A 19,819-nucleotide genomic window follows, 5' to 3' on the forward strand; every position below is an offset into this window, starting at 1 on the left:
ATTAGTCTCCCACATACAAGAGCATTAAATTAATTCATGAGTATTTAAAATTGTCATCTACACAATTTGTCATTAATCAAATAATAGATCAGGAAGGGAAAGATAAAAGAGCAAGAGAATGTTGCCAGCAATTATTTTTTCTCTGTTTCTTTTGTTCCACTGACAAATTTCAAATCTTGCTGAATCTGTCCTCTTCAGGCACCCCTCAGCTTCTCTCTACCATTTTTCTATGGTTTAATCCCAGCCAGCAATCAAGCTTGCCCACTTCCCCACCAGCAGGATCAGGGAGAGAACTGGAAGATATTACAAACACCTACAGGTTGAGATAAAAACAGGTTAATAAGGAAAGCAAAAGCCACGCACACGTGCAAAGCAAAACCAGGAACTAATTCCCATGGGAAGCCAGTGTTCAGCCATCTCCAGGAGGGAAGGGCCCAAAGACCATCCGTCCAAATGTCCACCCCTTCTTTCTTCTTTCCCCCCTTTACGTACCACAACACTTAAGCTTCCAGACTTAAACGTATTGAGTGATTTCCTCAGAACCATTCAATGTGATTTGGCACTGTGCAAATTAGAAAATCTTTTCATGAAGAATATATGCTCCTGTGTGTAACACCACATTTCAGATGTTCACCAAATACCTCAAGCTGCCACACTTCAGTGGCAAATTTTCTGTTAGTGGCCACACAGTGCCACCAGAGATAGTGTATCAGAAGGTGTTGATGACTGTGTACAGAGTATGCAATGTTTTTGTCTGCTTTGGGTTCCCTCTTTAACCTCTTTGGGCACCAATACTTTTTATTCACACTGTAAAAAGTACATCTGGTTAGATATTTGAATTGGTTAGTTTGAAAGAGCCTTTCTCTGACGTAAGGCGACGCTAAAGATCCTCTCCAGTTATTGTCAGGAGGGTCAGTACATAGAATGCTTTCATTTTAATTACTCCTCAGTGTTTTTTTATTAAGATGTTTCTGTAGCAATCTGAAAATAAGAGGTGCGAGGGAAATTCTCACCTGCACACTTTGAATAGTTTCATAAATTAATATTTGTTTAGCTATGAAATGGAGAAAGAATGGAAGTATTAAAGAATGAAAATATATTTTATTAAAGAATGAAAATATATTTATTTTATTGAAATTGGAATCATAAAACTGTTTATATATTAATAGTTCCACCATTAAAAGTATTGTGATGACAGCAACATATTCCTTCTATCAGGGCATACAAAACCATAACATGGATTCAAAGAGATCTCTGTGCGTCAACTGGTATATCCTCCTTCTCAAATGAGAGCCAGTTCAGATCAGGTTGCTCAGGGACTTGTCCAATCAAGTTTTGAATAGTGCAAAGGATGGATTTTCACTAATATATCTGGACAACCTTATGTCTAGATTAGCACTTCATTTGACATTCAGTAGTGTGGTTTTGGAATGTAACACAGTTAATAGTCACAAATCTCTTTGCTCAGGTTCGTTTCATGAAGTGGTGTGGGGACACAGATGGGATTCCTGTTCCCTGGAAATGAAATGGAAAAAGAGGCTTCAGAAGACCATCTAACCCATTCCCATCATTAACATTGCCAATACACAGGTACAAGCTAGAGGTAGTGCAGCTTTCTAGTCTTAACTAGAGCCCTCAGAACACACCTCACAAGCACCTTGTATAGCCAGGAGTTTGACATTACAGATTCTTCCCTGCGTGCCATGTTACTACTTCTAACAATATAGACTAATTCCTGTAGCAAACTTGGGAGGAAAAAAATTATTGTTGGTCAAGTCCCACTACCCAATTTGTTCTGCAGTTCTACAGTTGCTCCAAATCCTGGATTCATAGTTACACTGATAAATCCGTGCCTTTTTAAACCACATAAGTATTATGCCATTGATTTTCTTAGCTAGAAATTAAGATACATGCAAAATTATGTAAAAAGTCACATACAGCATAGGAATTTTATCATCCAGGTTCCTTTATACCCACATTTATCCTTTCTATGCAATGGTGCAAAACACATTTATGTATTTAAGTTTTCTCATACACCTAAAGAAAAACAATGTCATGGACATGACTAGTATTTTTACATCTGTTGATATTTTCTGGTTCATTGAGGGTTCATTTTTTAAATTTTCATTATGCTAATAAGATCAAAATTAAGAAAAGAAATTCTTTTTAGGAAGAGTGTTTCTGTTGTCTCCAAAATCCCAGAAATCTCAACACTGGTTGCTCCATGATGTTTTTTGGCTTCCTGCATAGCAGATTAAAATGGATTTGAACAGCCTTTATTGAAGAAAGCAATGTCATCATTAGTAGATTGAATCATGAAGGTCGTTTCTTCAGAGGGTCAAATCTTTTTGGATAGGGATGAAATGTTTTCAGGCAGAAAGACAACTCAGACTATGCAACTGAGTTAAGGGAGTCTCCCCTATGTGTCTTAAGTAGTAGAATCATAGAATGCTTTGAAATGGAAGGGGACCTTGAAGATCATCTCATTGCAACCCCCAATTGCCTTGGGCAGAGACATCTTCAACCGGACCAGGTTGTTCAGAGCTCCATCAAACCTCCTCTTGAACACCTCCAAGGATGGGGCATCCACAACTTCTCTGGGCAACCAGTGCCAGTGCCTCACCACCCTCACAGGAAAGAATTTCTTCCTAATACCTAATATAAATTCACTTCTTTCAGTTTGAACCCATTCCCCCTTGTCCTGTCTTGCCTCGTACTTTCTTTAAGTTGCCTTCAGATACTGGAAGGCTGCAATTAGGTCAGCCTGAAGCCTTCTCCTTTCCAGGACCCCAGAGCTGGAGGCAGCTCTGCAGGTGGGGTGTCACCAGAGTGGGGCAGAGGGGCAGAATCTCCTCCCTCCAAAGCTGCCCACAGGGCTTTGCATGCAGCCCAGGACGCATTTGGCTTTCTGGGCTGCAAGTGCCCATGGCTGGCTCATGTCCAGCCCCTCACCAGCACCCCATGTCCTTTGGGGCAGGGCAGCTCTCGATCTGTTCACCCCCAGCCCGTACTGGGGGCTGCTTTTTCTCTGGTAACTCTGCTAGCAGGCTGAGCAGGATGTCCACCTGGCCAAGTCTGATGCAGTGGCCACCACTGCTACAAAACACTGAAAGGCTTAGGCATCCGTCCTTCTGGAAGCCCAGATGACCAATTATTTTTTGATGTTGTTCATGACATTTTGGGAGCTCTATCTGGCTCACTTCACTGTTTTTTGTAAGTTTGGAGGACTTGGTCTCCTCTGGGTGGGCACCTCTGGGTGACACTCTCAGAAAGTGTAATGAGCAGCAGCTGATCTAAGCACTTGTGCTGCAGCACCTTAGTGCCCTTCACAATCTCCCTGTCTGTGCAGTCTGCGCCACAACTGCCACAGCTGTCCCTTCATGCACCACATCCTGCCCTGGTCTCTGCGCTCCCGGTCGCTCATAGTCCCTGGAGCCATTTAAATTTGCCACTCTGCTCCTGGCAATGTTCCCTCCGTGCCTGATCTGTTTGCAATTCCTTGTTTGCAAGGAATTCATGGCAGGTTGTGGAGCCATGTACAGTCTTTGCAGGGGGCTCAGCACTGAGTCCATGCAAAGACTGTACATGGCTCCACAACCTGCAGGGTACTAAACAAAACTGTGTGTCATAAAAAATAAATTGAAAGGGAAAAAAAATACTCTACAAAATTATATGGCATGTCTCATTCCTGTATTGTGTTGTGTGGAGACTCTTTTGAAACTGCATTTCAAAGGGCTGCTTGGATCAATGGGTGTATTTGCTTCAACTCTTCCTAGATGCTGCCTTAGATACACTGACAAAAATCCCTCCTTTCAATAATCTCTGACTTTGGTAAAAATGTGATTGTGATAGATAATAGCAAAGAGCAAAGCAACATCAGTGTTAGCCTGAAAGTCTAAGTTCTGTACAAGAGAGAAAGATCAAGTGACTCACCTTCAGTAAAGACTGCTACTGTGCCAAATAGTATTGAATCAGTAAACTGAAGGGAGCATAAGGCAGCAGGAAAGATAAAATAGAAAGGAAGAAACAAAGTAAAAATGAGATGGTGGTGACACTAGTGATAATTAATCTGAACAGACAAAGTGGATTACAGGACAATGACAATTAAAATAGAAGTTAAAAAATAAACAGACAAGTTTTCTTTTCAACAGAAAACTGTAAGTGCTTTTAATGTTAAAGGAAGATACACAATAAGAAAAAAATACTTCTTGATAAAGCAGGGCAATTTCAGTATTAATATAGTTTATAAAACTGCAAGTAAAAGGGAAGTAGGAAACCCTATATATATGAAGAGTGGCCATGTAAAAAAGCCAAATACTTGATAATGGTGGAAAATTATAACTAGGATTTTAAGGGTTTGGGGGCAGGTATTATGAACTGAGGAGGCAAGTTCTGAGAGGTTCCCTTTTCCAAATAGCATTAATTTTCCTGGGTTTAGCTTTAGCCAGCTGCTTTTCATCCAGGTGCTGATTTTGGCTGGAATATTGGTAGGATAAACGCTATATCCTGTAAGCATGGAGTAGAGTATTTGCATACCCTTTTATGTTTCCCAGAGAATTCAAAATATATGGTGGGAAATAATGACAGTGTCATGCCAATCAAAACACTAAGTGTCAGAAAATCTGCAGCATCACTGGCTTTCTTTGTCAAAAGAAGAACTCTTAACATTATGATCCAGTGGGTTCTTTGTTTGTCTGAATTATTTAGAAATGTCGTTTTGTATCTGAATACCAACAGTAATGAACCTCACTAGACTTCCTGATCATCAGATATAGATTGTGGTTTTCCCAAAGAGCCTATCAAAAATTAAATATTACCTGAGGATTATCATCTGACACCCCAGAAAAAGGATCAGTCACTAAAAACTATTTTCAGGAGAAATGCATTGCTGCATTTTACAGCACAGCCAGTATTCTGTTCCTCACTTCTGCATTCTTTATTGAATGATATTATTTTCTAAAATATATAAAAAATCTCTTATCAAGAGTTAATTATCTGATTCTCAGTGAATCCATATTTGAGCCTAAGACTGTCACTGTTACCATGAGACAATATGTTTTCCCATTGAAAAAGTTGCTGATATAACTGTTTACAAGGCTTTTTCCTGGGGAATGTATCTATGCTACAAAGAAAAAATAACTGACTCTGAATCTTTTAATGAATACCCATTTCTGCTCTAACAGATCCATTTTAAGAACTATAAGTCTACCATGAGACAGAGTAGCATGCAAAACACACAGAGGGTAAGTAAACTGGTACATTCCTATTGATAATTGAGACAGTGGTAGATCAGTCTGGACATACACTTATCCTATACTGCTACAGTTTTAGCTAAGAAAAATAAAATTTTCCATGAGAGGTATCATCAGGATTTTTTTTTTTAAGATTTCTATATCTTCTAGGACTCTGTCTTTATCCTGCTAAGGGTATGAGAGTTCTATGACTGTGTTTCCAGACTGTTCTCTAATATTTCCACTTCATAAAGAACATTTTCTTAGAATCAAAATGTTCCCTAAAAATTAAACAGTACTTGTGAAAAATCTCTTCTCATAATCCACAGGTTTGAAGGTAATGATGGTAAAACTTTGTTACAAACTCCAAGGTTCAAGAACAGTTTTATTCTGAACTGTAGAGGGATTGTTAATTTGAAATTGAAAAGTCAGTCTACAGACTCTAAATTAAATAATTTTCCTTGCTAAGAACGGGGAAAATTGGGTGAGCAAGTAATTGAGTAGTCACGATGCAATAAGAACTCCAGAGAAGGGGAGCTTCTGCTGACTTGATGTCAGCAGAAAGATTCTCTACTCACAATCCAGTGTTATAGAAGCAATATTTTGGAGAAGATATGTAGCGTTGTCACATATGCTTATTATCCCAATATCCTTCATATGGTAATCTCCAGACACTGCTGCTTCATGTAAAAGGAAATTATAAATAAAATGCTCTGGACTAGCTAGGACTTATTTGAAATCCTAAGTCAGTAACACTCTTTAAAGATATTAATTATTAGCTAGGGGCAACATAGAGTGCTAGATTCCTACTGACAAGCAGATATTATAATTTTGGGCACAAAATTCAGTACAAGCTTCTGTCTGCAGTACGGTTGAAATCATTAACAGCAACATTACCACTAATAGTCGTAAATGCAGCCCTACAGTTTTATAAAATTATTTTTTTTTTAGTAAATGCAAGAAAGATTCTGCAAGTTTATCCATTCACTCACAAAATTATCTTACATAAAATTTCTTACATGTTCCCTACAGTGAATCCAGCTGACTTACTTGTTCATTTTTCACTAGCAGTGATCTATTCACATGTCTATATAGACTCATCTTCCAGTAGCCATTCTTAAACAACATCTACACAGTTCCTGCTGTGGAGAAGTCAAATGAATCAAATAAATAAGAGTATAAAATATACAGGAAAAGAGCACAAAACCCTCACAAGTACTGAATCATATTTCTAAAGGTAAGAAAGTAGAAGGTGAGGGGCTTAAACTATAAAAGTGAAATAATATCTGGCTAATGAGTCAAAATCAAACATATGAAAGAAAAATTTTGGTTTAAAGAGTACAAAGGATTTAACATAAATTGTGAAAATAACTATAATAAATCTCTCATCTATGGCTAAACAATGAATTGGTAAAAGCAGTTCTGAGAGGTGTCACCAACTGAGGATTCAGGACAGATCAGTAACAGCTATGTATAAAACATTGGGATTTTAGCATCTTTCCACCTTACCTTAAAGATGCTGCTTTAGGGGACAACTGAAATGATTTCTTGCTTTAAGAAAATTGTGACAAGTTCCTGAAAGCTTTATCATGAGAAACATGTTCTTTTCAGTGAAGATAAAATGCTGAGAAGATAATATGGAAGGGGGAGAGAAATGAAGGCATTTTTTTAGGTGAGAAAAAACAGTGATATCCAGTATTTTACAGTAGAGGTGGATAAAGAAGACCCAGGATAACATACTGGAAAATTTTGTGGTAAAAGCTGGGAATTCAGGGAGAATTTCTTAATAATGTCAGAGTTGCAATATATGAGGTGAATTGGCAAATTGTACCATCACAGCAAGTATTATAAATAAATGCAAGAGGTATCTTGACATTTTTATGAAAAGGGAGGACACTGAAGGGTGCAGTGACAATGCAGCAAACAGGCTTTTCGGGACAAGCAGTTTCTTCCTGTCCAACAAATGTGTCCTTTAGCATTAATTTTAATTACATTTCTGAGGTATTACTACCTACACTTTTCACTGTCTGGTAAAGCTGGATGAATTTACTTCATTGTGTTACCTATATACAGTGTCTCTGTGTATAATTATTAATATCTACATAAAAGCACTATCAAACACTGCTGAGAGCCAAAATCTTAGTTCCTCTTAAAGAAAATGAGTCTTAAATTGTGCCCCTGGAAAATTCTTCTATACTCTTGTTAAAAAGCTCTTGATATACTGTCACATTTAAAAATATGCATATTTTTATTTATTTGTGTCTGAATTTTGTTTCGTTTGTTTGTACAAAATAAACATGTTGACATGTTTTCAGTAGATGCTGCTGACCTTCTACTGGGTCAGAAACTCCTGGTGACAAATCCTTCTCCTGCAGACTCCTCCTTTATCATAGAAAAAGGGGAGATCACAGTAGGTTTTTCAAATGCTGATTTCTATGTGATTTGGAAATATTCATAAGTCCTTTAAGACCTCGCAATTTCCCATATCAACATGCAATGTTTTCAGATAAAGGGACATATTTTCTCTCTCTCTGCAGATCATGACAGAAATGTGTTTCAAAACACATTCACTATTTAAAATCAGAAAATCTGGAGTTTTAGCAACCTTCCCACAACTACCATCAAAAGGGCTTCTGATAGGCCAGGTAATTTTAAGGTTGTTTGCAAATTTAATTTGCCATCTCTGCTTTTACCAGGCTGTACTTGTCAAAAATACATAAAAGAAGCTAACAAATTCCTACTTTCAAGGATTTCCTACAAAATATAGGCATTTGGAAATAAATAGTTCTTTCTAAGTAATGTATATAACGAGCTAGATTATGTAAATCTTCCTGTTTTGTGGAAGGTTTTATCTATTAAGATCTAACTACAGGAGGTTAAACTCATTGGCTAATCACTTCCAGAAAGTTTTGGGTTTTTTTCCTTTGTTATATCATTACTTTCATCCATTGATATAATTTTTGAGTAATAGACAAGGATGGGGTTGGTCATATCAGTAAAGGAAGATTTCTGGTAGACTCCAGTGATGATATTATAAGGACACCAATGTATCTAACATAGTCTAATGAAAAACATGTCTCCTCTCTCCTAATACCCTGAGCAAGTACAATTAAAATTACTATTCATGTCATATTACCAACTTTGTGTTCTTCTTATTAGGACCTTGTGTAAATCATGAGGAAAGATGACAGATTTCACACATTAGTCATGGCAAAATGGTAAATTTCACAATTAGTCATAGGCTATTAGAAAATGATCTGGAAATCTAGTTAAAGTAATTTCTATCATTAAGCAGTTATTTAATATTGTCTTCATAGCAAACTTGAATGTAAACATGGCATTTCACATTATTACTAACTCTTTAATTTCTAGTTTCAATATCAAACACAAAGTACATATTTTTCCAACACCTCAGATACGTATTTCTGAAAATAAATTTTTTGCTATATATATGCCAGTTTGCAACAGTGAGAGAAGTCAAATTCCTGTATTAAAATCTGGGTATTTCCCTCTTGTAACAAAATATATTATATTAAATTTAGATGCTTTCTGCAATTTTGTTACTTAACTTTAACAACTCCTGAATTTTGCATTTATAACTAGTCCTGAAGTGTCCCCAGAAATTTTTATTTATTTAATGAGTCTACAGAAACAGTGTTTTCCTACAGTTTGAGTTACGGGATCATTTATTATCTAACCTGTAATTTAGAAGGATGAACATCTGGTGACCTTCAGCATCTTCTCCTAATGCATCGACTATGTAAATGGCATACCCTGAAAGTTGTAACAAGGTCTTCAGCCTCCTTCTTTACCTTGGATCATGATGCAAATTTTTTTCAGCTCATCCTTCATGACAGTTTGGGTCAGTGCCATCCATTTATGACAACTTTGGTTAGTATCATTATGTGTATTTACATATAATTTTAAGAAACATAATGCAATTTTGGTTGGTTTATTTTTCAGACACTGAAGACCTACAAGGACTCGAAGAGTAATCAGACTTTTTCATTTCAGCTGCACAGAGTTTCATAGGTTGATATAAAGAGGAGAGTAAAGCAAGTGTGGGTTACTTAGATTACCTTACTGTGAAAATCTAAAACCACCCATCATCAAGTACCTTTTTTCTAGTGTACATCTAAATACTTACAGCAGCCACTCACTGTCATGCGCTGTTGTATTTCCCAAGTGCTTTTCTTCTTTTTGAAATTATTCTTAGTTTAGTTTGAAAGTATGATATCTAAACAATACTGGAACTGGCTGGACAGAAAGTTTCTAACATGGTTTTGAGTATTAGAAAGCAGATATTCTTTATTACAGTGCATTGTCACCCAGAGGATCCCTCCTCTAATTGGGTGCCCCAAGCATTGGGTATAGTTTTTATCATACACACTGATTACACATTCATCAGCTAACCCTGGTTACTCGATTTATATTTATTACTATATTTTACAAACCACACCCCTTGTCAAAGTCCTTATGTGGCCCTTCTCAGGTCTTGTTTGGTGGTCTTTAATGTCTGGTGTCCTTTTTAAGTGGGTTTTCCTCAACCCCAGCTTTTGAGTTAGCACAGTGTTGTTGGTTTGTGTAACTTCTGCTTTGTCAGCCTTGCAGAGCTGAATTGTTTTGTTTGACTGTCCTTATGAGAGTAAAATGCTGTTCTGTTCCACTGCTCTTACCAAGTCTCCCCTTCTCTGGAGACTAAATTCCTTAAGGGAGCTGGTCTAATATCTGTATTTCATTTTATGTGTACGTCATTACAACAGCTGAATCACAATGCAAACTAAAACACACAGAGCTTGTTATTATTATATGTGACTATTACAAACATGTATTAAAGTCCAGCTGGGTAACCATGAAGTAGGTTTGATCCAGATTTCTTCAGATCCCCAAGAGGTGTCATCTTGAGCTGTGCATTGTCAAATTTGTGTTTGTGTCCAGATTTCCTGGACATCTGTAGACACTCTACCCCTTTGATAGAAAAAAACAAGACTTAAGCATCTTGGGTTTTTCTCAGATAGCTGTTTGATTGCTTGAGTGGCTTCTGGCTTTTTAATTTTGGAATAATATATCCATGATTTTGCTCCATTCAGTTTCAATGCAGTAAAAGTCCTCAATAGTACTTGGTACAGTACTATTGTACTGTACAATACAGTACAAAATACACTTTGGCTGAAGAAAAGCAGTTTCCCAGGCTTTCAAGTAGACTCAATCGCCTGGTAAGAACTCATGCACTGACATTTCCAGTCCCACAAGACTGCTCACTAAGCACCACTGCTCACAGAAAATTCTGTAAAGTTGCACTAAGAAAAATGAGGTAATTATTCAAATTGACCCCTTCAATGTGTGTTTCCTGGAATGTGAGGTACTTGGTAGGACTGACCATACAGCAGCTCACAGAGGATTATTTGGCTGGTTCCTGGCAGCTGAATTGGAATTCAAAATAGAGCAACAGGCAAGGCTTGGACCCGTGTTAAGGAGGCTTCCTGATATATTTTACACAACTGCAATTTGATTATGTAATTCAGCTCTCTAATCTGCCAATAGCTTAGGGCCTATGAGTATGAAGATCCTAAGCTATTTCCAATGTTTTCCTAGTCAGTAGTACCACTTCTACAATAAAATGGGAATCTCTGTCTGATGACATCCCAGAGGTACCCTGAATCTAGGAATTACTTGATTCAAGTATTTTAATCACTTCCCTAGCCTGGTCGGTGCAACAAAGGAAGGCTAGGTCACACGAAAGAGGTATCCATCAGAACTAGAAGGTATTTGCAAAGCCCTTTTGAAAACAATTCAGTAAAATCAATTTGCCTGTATTCATTTGAAGTTTTCCAGATTTTATGGCTCCTACAACTACTTTGCTAGCTATGTTAGGGTTGATCCTTTCACAAACTATCAATTTTTGAATTCCTGATTGTACAATCTGAGTACTTACGGATCCACTTTTAGATAGATTTTGCAAATGTTTCAAAAGTTTTTCAGTACTCCAATAAGTGGCTTTGAGTTCACAATCCACTATTTCATGAAGGATCTGTTCAGGGACTACTCTTTGCCCAGTTAAGGTAACTGCCCAGACTTGTGGATTAAATTTTGCTCCTAAGGCTGAAATTAATTGACAGTCTTTAGCACCCTACTTTGGTTTTTTTCTACTGGGAGAAGTATCTCTGGTAAGGCTATTAGAGACAAAACTTTGTTTTCTAATGTGCCTTTTTCTGCAGCCTCTTTGGCTGTCTTATCAGCTAAATGATTCCCCAGTTCTGGTTTGTTCTTACTGCTTCAACTGCTCTGTAATGCATGACAGTAACTTCTGCTGGTTTCTGGATACTTTCACGTGAATCCAAGGAGTATTTTTCATTTTTGATCAATGTGCCTGGAGATGTCAAAAGGACTCTTTCTTTCTAGATGGCTCGATGTGTATGTACCATTCCATAAGAGTATTTTGAATCAGTCCAAATGTTACCGTGTTTTCCTTTATTCAATTCCAAAGCTTGAATGAGTGCAATTAGTTCTGCTTTGTGCGCCAAAATATCAGAGGGGCACGTGCCCAATAATATTATCTCATGGTGTGTAGTCACTTCATATCCAGGTAGCTGTTTTCCATCTTGTTCAAAGCTCCCATCAGTAAACAATTGCCAATCAGGTCTTCCAAGGGGCTGTCTCCTAACTTAGGTCTGCAGGAATACCCTTCTTTTATAATCTGTAAGCAATCGTGCTCCATGGTTCCTGCTACATGGGCAGACAAGAACAGAGAAAGATTAAAGGGGGAAGTTGTTTTGAGTGTCACATCATCTCACTCCAGCAAGACTACCTGGTATTTTAGCATCAGTCTAGGAGATAGTCAGTGATACCCTTTTTGCTCAAGTAACAACCGCACCATATATTATACATAAATAAGCACGAAACATTATTACAAAAATTTTCACAGATCCTGAAATGTGGCAATATTGGAAGCCCATATCAGTTTCAACTGATAATTATTTTGAAGCATAGACATTTATAACTGCCAATAAAAGTAATGTCTCATATGAATGGGTTAGGAAAGAGCAGAGAGATAGTTAGAGAACTATTGATGGAATAAATGTCATTACTGATGCCTCAGATGTCCTCCCATTCAAGGTGTGAATCTCACTGGTAAAAATTTTTACAGATATCTGAAGATTCCACTGTTATTTGGGTAGCACACGTACCTTATGAAGTGTTGTCACTTCAATACTTTCAGGACACACTGGATATGCTTACAAAGACAAGGCCTTCACTACAGTGTACCATGACCACATGTTTTTGTGACCATATGTGCTTGCAGCATCAAAATTCAGTGCTGCCTAGGCAAAAGCAGACTGGCTGGGCCAGTACTGAGCAGTTCACCAGAGCACATGCTGCCAAAACGACTTCCATGTGTCTGACAGCCAGTAACTGCAAGGAAGATATTGCATATCTGGAAGTCCACAATACATTCAGCTTTTCCAAACAGAAAATTTTGCACTAAAAAATGAGTTTTCCTGAGGAAGGCATAGTGTTAGTTACAGCTACACGAATAAGAAAATCTGAGCTGACTCAGTTTGTGACACTTTCTGATTTAAGAATCTAAATTGTGACATAAAATATCCTTCTTTCACCTGTCAGTGCATTCAGTGATAAAATTTTCAGTGATTACAGCATATTTTCCATACGATCTCCATTTCTATCTTCAAACTGTTGTTTTCTAGTGTTGAAAGTTTGTCCATAGGAGGGAAGGAGCCCAAAGTAAACCAAACTTGCATATAGCAATCCATACACATATTGAAGAAATGCTTTGCAGATATTGATTTTACTGTATTTTTCTTTGCATTGGTCTATGTTAGAGCAAGAGAAACAGGTCCCTTAGTTTCTAGTAGTCAATACTATATTAAGATCAAGTTTCAGGAATGGTAGTCCCCAGTTCAGTGCCTCCACAGAGACTCTCTAAACCACAAACCACTCTCTCTCTCACCTCCCTCTTCCCCCCTTCTTCTCCCTGCAGTGGACTACAGAAAATTGGAGGCACAAAAGGCAAGAGATAAAAGCAATTTACTGCAAAGAGCAATGTGATAAGAAAATGAACAATAGCAACAATACTAAAGACAGAAGGTAGAAGAAAAGAAAAGATTCACTCAGAAAATCCCCAAGCATACCAGATGGCTGCCTCCACCACATTTTCTCGACCAGAAGAAGCCCCTTCTCCCAAGAAGAGAATCCCTTTCCCCTGCTCCCAGCAATGATGGGAGGTGGTATAAAAGAACTTCTGGGTCCCAGCCATGACACCTTCTGGAAACACCCTGTCCTGGCCAGAACAGGACAATTCCATACACTTCTATAAACCTAGAATAAATGCTAAATACAAGAGTACGTTTTCATTATGGTTCAAAGTAAAAGCTCAGTAGAGCTGTTCACCTTCCTGTTATTAAACACGTAAACAAACAAGAAAGTATTTTGCATTACGTTTACAGTACAGCTTTCCTTTTTTATCTAGAGCCTCACAAGTTTCTCACTTGTACTGTAATTGATGTTACAATAAGAACTTCTGGTGTGAAGTGAGTTAGGAGCATGTGATAACAATACCATGGGTTAAAATTATTTTTAATGTTGTATAAGAACCTGAATAAAATAACATTTTCTACAGCGCTGAGGGAAAAAAAAAAAAAAAAGGAAAATTAATTGAATGTAAATGGCTGTAAAATAATGTGAAGCACTGTAATTCCTGGACACCACTTTCCCATTTAATAGAATTTTATTTGCTACCTCTGTATTTCCAGTACAGTGGCATTCTATGATCAGTTGCAGATGATAAATTTGCAATTTGAAGAAACAAAAAAACCCCAAGCAACAAAAGATTTCTTTGTGCTTTACTCATGAAATTATCATGAGTATGTCTGATAGCAATGTACAGTACAGTCTTTGCATCTGTAAAAGTTTTTCCTTTATAATCAAGGGTCATTACTATACTGTACTTTTTAATATATGTCTCATCTCTAGTGCAACCTTTCAAGATTCTGCTTTTTTCATGTGACTTAAATACACTTATCCATTTAAAACACGCATTTTATGTTGTTGTTTTTTCAAGAGCTTCTTGTGTATTAAGCTTTCACAGTAGACAAAACCTCAGTTTTTTAATTTGGGAATTGAATTTAACTTTTTGTGTAGCATTTCCCATCCAAACATTTTTTACTTTTCCCAGGATACTATATACATCTGCTTTTCCTTTCTAGTTACCAGCATTTTATTACTAAACACTTGATAAGGGGAGCAGAGAAAAATAGTTTATGAAACATTTACTTTGCTTTGGAGAGGAAACTGTTTTATTTTAACTGGAGGAATCAAGCTCAGCATGAAAGAGAAAAAAAAGAAGGCAAGACAGTGCTTCAGAAAAATTAAAATAGAAGGAAAAAAGAGGAAAAATAAAGAGGAAAAGAGAACTTTTTCATACCAGTGATGGAGCTGACTTTACTACCTTGGGGCATTAATTGCTCTTTTAAGAGATCATCTTCTGTTTCCACAGAGGACCTGCAGTAGCAACAATAACTTATTGGCAATTTCTTCACAATCAAGTGAAGTTTCTACCTCAGCTTAATCATGAGAGGGTTACCCTGAGGAGCGAAATTTGACTGAACGAATGAGGAAGCACTTACTTTAAAAAGGGGGAGAAGCAATGATTTGGTCTGACTCGGACAAATCCTTTCTCTCAGTAGCATACTTCTTGTTTTTCTGAAGTAACAGAATTGTTTAAAAAAATAAAATAAACAAAGGAAAAAATGCAATCAATAAAATCATCCTTAGATGATGGAACTTGAACCTAACACAAAACAACTTGCTCCTCACCTACCCCTGAAGGTCAGGGTCGAGGTGGGAGTACGTTTTCATTTCTACTCTCTAGGCTCTACCTGGTCTGTGGATAAATATATTCTCCAGATGCAATTTGAATTCGCTCAAAAAGAGTCTAGCAGTTGTAGAGCACACAGGAGAAAAGAAGCTTTGCTCAGGTGCACTACATTCAAATGCATTGCCTAAGATGATAAAAACATCATATATAGTGGATCATTAGACCAGATTCATTCATATGTTCCATTTTCTCTGTAGATTATTACACAGTGTTTTCACAGTGATTTTTTTCTCTTTATTTCAGCAAAAATGGCCTCAATGTTCATCATTTAAATGGCAAACAGGGTAAAAAACTGACCTGGTTTTCCATCTTGGGCTTTCTACTTGCAAGAGTCACAATGTGCTATAGTGGCCCATTGATCTGACTTCCCTACTTTTTCACTTCTTTATTTTGCACAGTAATGGGAAGAGAACTAGCCCAGTGGTTGTTTGCATAACTTGAGCTTTGTTGACCTGGGACCTATTTTTTGGTTATCCATACATTACCTTGGGGTTTTAACATTTCTGCAGTTTCAAAATCAACAGCCAAGGCTTTGTTTTCATCAGTTACACCTCTTAGACACTTGGCTGTTGAAAGGGCTTTGAGTTTTTCTGATGACAATAAAAATAAAAATGGGAAGAAAGAATTAATGTTAGCAAATTGTACTCCACAGTGGCACATGGCAATACAAGCTTAAATATTCTACCCACAATATCTTGTAATGTTTCTACTACAAATGTTATGCCAAATAATGGCAATTTTTTTTTAAATTTGTATTTGGGGTTATTGGCGTTGGTTGTTTGTTAAGTTGGTTTGTTCCTTTGTATATACAAAGGAAATTTGATGTCTTCATAGTAGAAAATATTCTTGTTTTGTCATCAATTTTATTGATCAATAAAAATAAATTGATCAATTTATTCCTGTTTTGTTGTCAATTTATACAAAGCAAGGTTTTGGAAGAAGGAAAATTAGTGTCAGGACTAAAAAATACTGGTATACTATTGATTATCACATGATCACATGGAAAATAAATTAACATTAATTCAGAATTTCTACATACAGTGCAATTCAAATCACCTGCTCTTTGCCAAGTACCTGCCAAGACCAACAACTCAAACAAAACCCTTATGAATAGATATCAGTTGGTCACTGGGAATTAGGTAAATTATTAAGCTGCGTGCTATCTAAAATGTTAAGTCAAACCAGGTTTGCATCCTCTTGGGAGTTCAAAAGGTGTGTTGACTTTTTTCATTTCTTCCCTTTTTATTTTTTTTTTTTTTTGAAGTGTGAGTCTCTTGTTCAGCCAAGACTACTTTGTTTTCCCTTTGTTGATTCCTACAGGGTTGATTCAACAGAGACTGGAAGGTGTTCTAACCAGAACCAGGAGTAGAAGCTTCTGTTTTACTGCTTATCTTTAATTCTTATTTTGATTTGTGTGCAACAAAGTTCAAGGAGTTGTTGATGTCTTTCTCATAAATGCAAATGGAAAAAGACCAGTCAGCTTTCCTGCCTCTGCCTGACAAAAATCTGATGTCATTAAGGAGCAATAAAAGCAGAAAAAAATTACTCTTTGTGACCAGACATTGCAGCAAAGCTACAAGACAGAAAACTCTTTAGAGGAATGATTAGCAAATATATAATTTTTGTGGCCTGCAGTGGCAAATCTGGGAAAGGACCTTGTCACTCCACTGTCATTCATATATATTCCTCTGCCACAGGGGATGACATGGATGACTTCATACTAGAAATCACAGTATTTAAATGAGCCAGGTAAAACAAAATAAATATTTTGGAGGGGTAATTTGGGGTCATTTCATCAATGTGATTTACTGAGAGGTCTCACACAGCTGTATCAGCATGGTCCAGGGGCCAAGGCATGAAAGGGAACCAACGCTTGGCCTGGAAGCAGCTGAGTTTGTGTTCACTGCTGAAATTCTCATGTTTTCTGACCAACTATTTCCTTTCAAAGGGAAAGCTACCTGAGCATGGTCATGGCAGGCTCAGTTAATCCAACTGCACACTGGAGCAGTTCAAGGAAAACAGGAGTTTATGGGAAGATGAAAGCAAGGCGGGGAAATCTGAGTTCTGCTCACAATTCTGCTGTGGTTTTTGCACATGAGCTTTAGAAAATCAGTTGTAATTAAGCTTCTACTGTGTAAAATGGCACAGTAGGGGAAAAGAATGAGGCAGATGCTTTCTTTGTTCAATATGGCTAGTTAAAGGGGAGTAGAGCTTCATGCTGACTGTGAGTGGAGTATAAAAAAAAAAAAAAGAAAAGCTAGGAAAGATTTAAAATAGGTCAAAGTTCTCATTGATTAGTTTTTCATAAGAAAGGTTCAAGGGCTTGCCACACTAACAGCAGATTAGTCTGACCAATATGCACCTACACCTTAACTTTTGTATATCAAGAGTTTTTGCCTAAGAAATTGAGTGGCTTTTGAGAACAATTTCTCCTTTTATTATTTTGTTGGATTGTGACAAAGCTTGAGAGAGGTTGGGGGACAAGGTAGCTCAGTTTATTAATGAACAAATGTAGATTATTTTTTATTCGATATCCAAACCTACACATTCTTTCTTTGATGTATTTTTCAATGAACATAATGTTGATAAAGAACTATCAGTGTGGGGTATGAATGTCTCTTAAGACTAAAAACAAGAAATAAAATTAAAAGGAAAAAACCTATGTATGCTGTAAAAATGCAGAGTGGGTGAACAAAGAAAAACAGTTTAAGCTTGTGGCAAAAGCAATCAGGCAGAAAGGAGAGATAAACACTTCAATGAAAATGTAGATACTATACATATGCATGCCACCTAGTTGTGCCAGTTTAGATTTGGTGGGTGTGTTGTTTCTTCTAGTCTTTAAAGATATTATGGACTTCCTTTACACTAGAAAAATCTGGGTTCAGTTAAACCTGCCTCAGGCAACAAATAACCAAAACAATAGTTTTAATTAGGATAAAAAAGGACAAAAAAAAGGCAAGGCGAAAAAACAATGAAGAAGTTCTAAGGCCCACAATCTTTGTAGCATAGAAGAAGAGGAATACAATTTAAATGTATGTACTAATTTATTATTATTTATGATTAATTATTTTTTAATTTTCCTATTAACAAGTGGAGAATCAGGGTACTGAGACTGTCAACATTATTGTATATAATAACCTGTACTTAGACAACACTTATACCTTAAAATGCCCCACGTTTGTATGCTTTGTGTCACATATTATGCCTTTGTGTCACACATTATGCTTTTGTATGCCTTTGGGTCACATATTATATTTAAGTTCTACTTTCAGTACAGGTATTTTGTTTATACTGATTTCTTCCACTGCAGGAATATACTTTGTCCTCCTGCCTGAATACCAATAACTCAGAATTGGTTCGCTATCTTCTTTGTATTATCAGCATTTGTAAAGATGGGACTTTTCTTAAAAGTCTACTTTCCTGAATTTGTGTTATTAGAGGAGCAGTACAGTTTTAATGGTTTTTTTTAAAAAACGTCCCTTAGTCAATCTCACAGCTTTAAAGTGTTATATTTTTGTTATGTCCTCCATAAGAGTTCAGCATTGTGGGCATCTTGGTGTTTTGTTTTTTGTTTTTTTTTTTAATTTTACACCTGAAATATCAGAGTGATTATTCTGGAGTACTCTAAAATGTTTAACCAAAGGGCAATGTCACTGTCATATAACAACCTCTAAATTAATTCCAGCTTTGACCATATTTGAAAAACCCACAGCTTTAAAATCTTCTAAAAACCAGCTAATTACATGTGATAACTGGCAATTTACCTTGACTTATTTGAGTCATGCCTAATTATGCAAGTAAAATTATGAGGATAGATATTTAAATAGAGTACCATTGATCTCAGCAGATTACTGATATGCCAAATATTGTTTTTTTAAATTTATTTATTGACTTTTGGAATTCCAGGTTTTTTTCTTAGTTCTCTCCACTTCTATTTAATTTGTGTTTGAGCCTAAGAACTCCTATTTATACCAATATTGACGTAAATAATTATTATCTCTCACAAGACAGGCTTAATGCATTTAAGGCGGAAGCAGATAAGATTAAATCTGCACTGAATCTTCATGAACCTCAGATCTCGGAGTATGTCAAATTTGATCACAGAACTCATTATCAGTAGAATAATATATCATTGGTAAATAGGTTTTATGTTGGTTTTCTGAGTAGTGTAAGTTTCTAAGAGTTCACATATTTTAAGGCTAACTTGTGGTCATACTGTTTCTTCTAAGGGAATAGCTTTAGTATAGCCCAATCTGTTAGAAGAAAGATTGCCACTCCTGTGTTTTTCTCCTTTTTTTTTTTTTTTTTTTTTTTTATCAACACAATTGTTTCTGCTCACTGGTGTCTCCCTCCCACTCTTTCAGCAGCTGCTTTACTGTGACATCTTACCTCCAGCAAAGTGGGAAGTTGAGCAGCTGCTTGCAGAACTAAAGCCAATCTTCTGCCGGGGATCAGTTGGCAAGGATTTCTGTGAAAGAAGCAAGGATGCAGTAAATTATATGTACTGAATTAATTGTACCTGCTTCCAGCCTGTCTCCAAAACTTGCTGGAAAATGTATCCATCCATTTGTGCAACAGCAGCAACAAAAATTACTCCCTAATCAGCTTTGAAGGTTAAAGAAACTTAACAAATCAGATCTGTTTATTCATGGGAACCATAGCAGCACTGATGAGTTTTTTAAAAATTCAAATT

Source organism: Melozone crissalis, unplaced genomic scaffold (assembly GCF_028551555.1).
Source record: "Melozone crissalis strain CALT ecotype California unplaced genomic scaffold, PUWL_Pcris_2 ptg000036l_1, whole genome shotgun sequence".
Classification (NCBI taxonomy): Eukaryota; Metazoa; Chordata; class Aves; order Passeriformes; family Passerellidae; genus Melozone; species Melozone crissalis.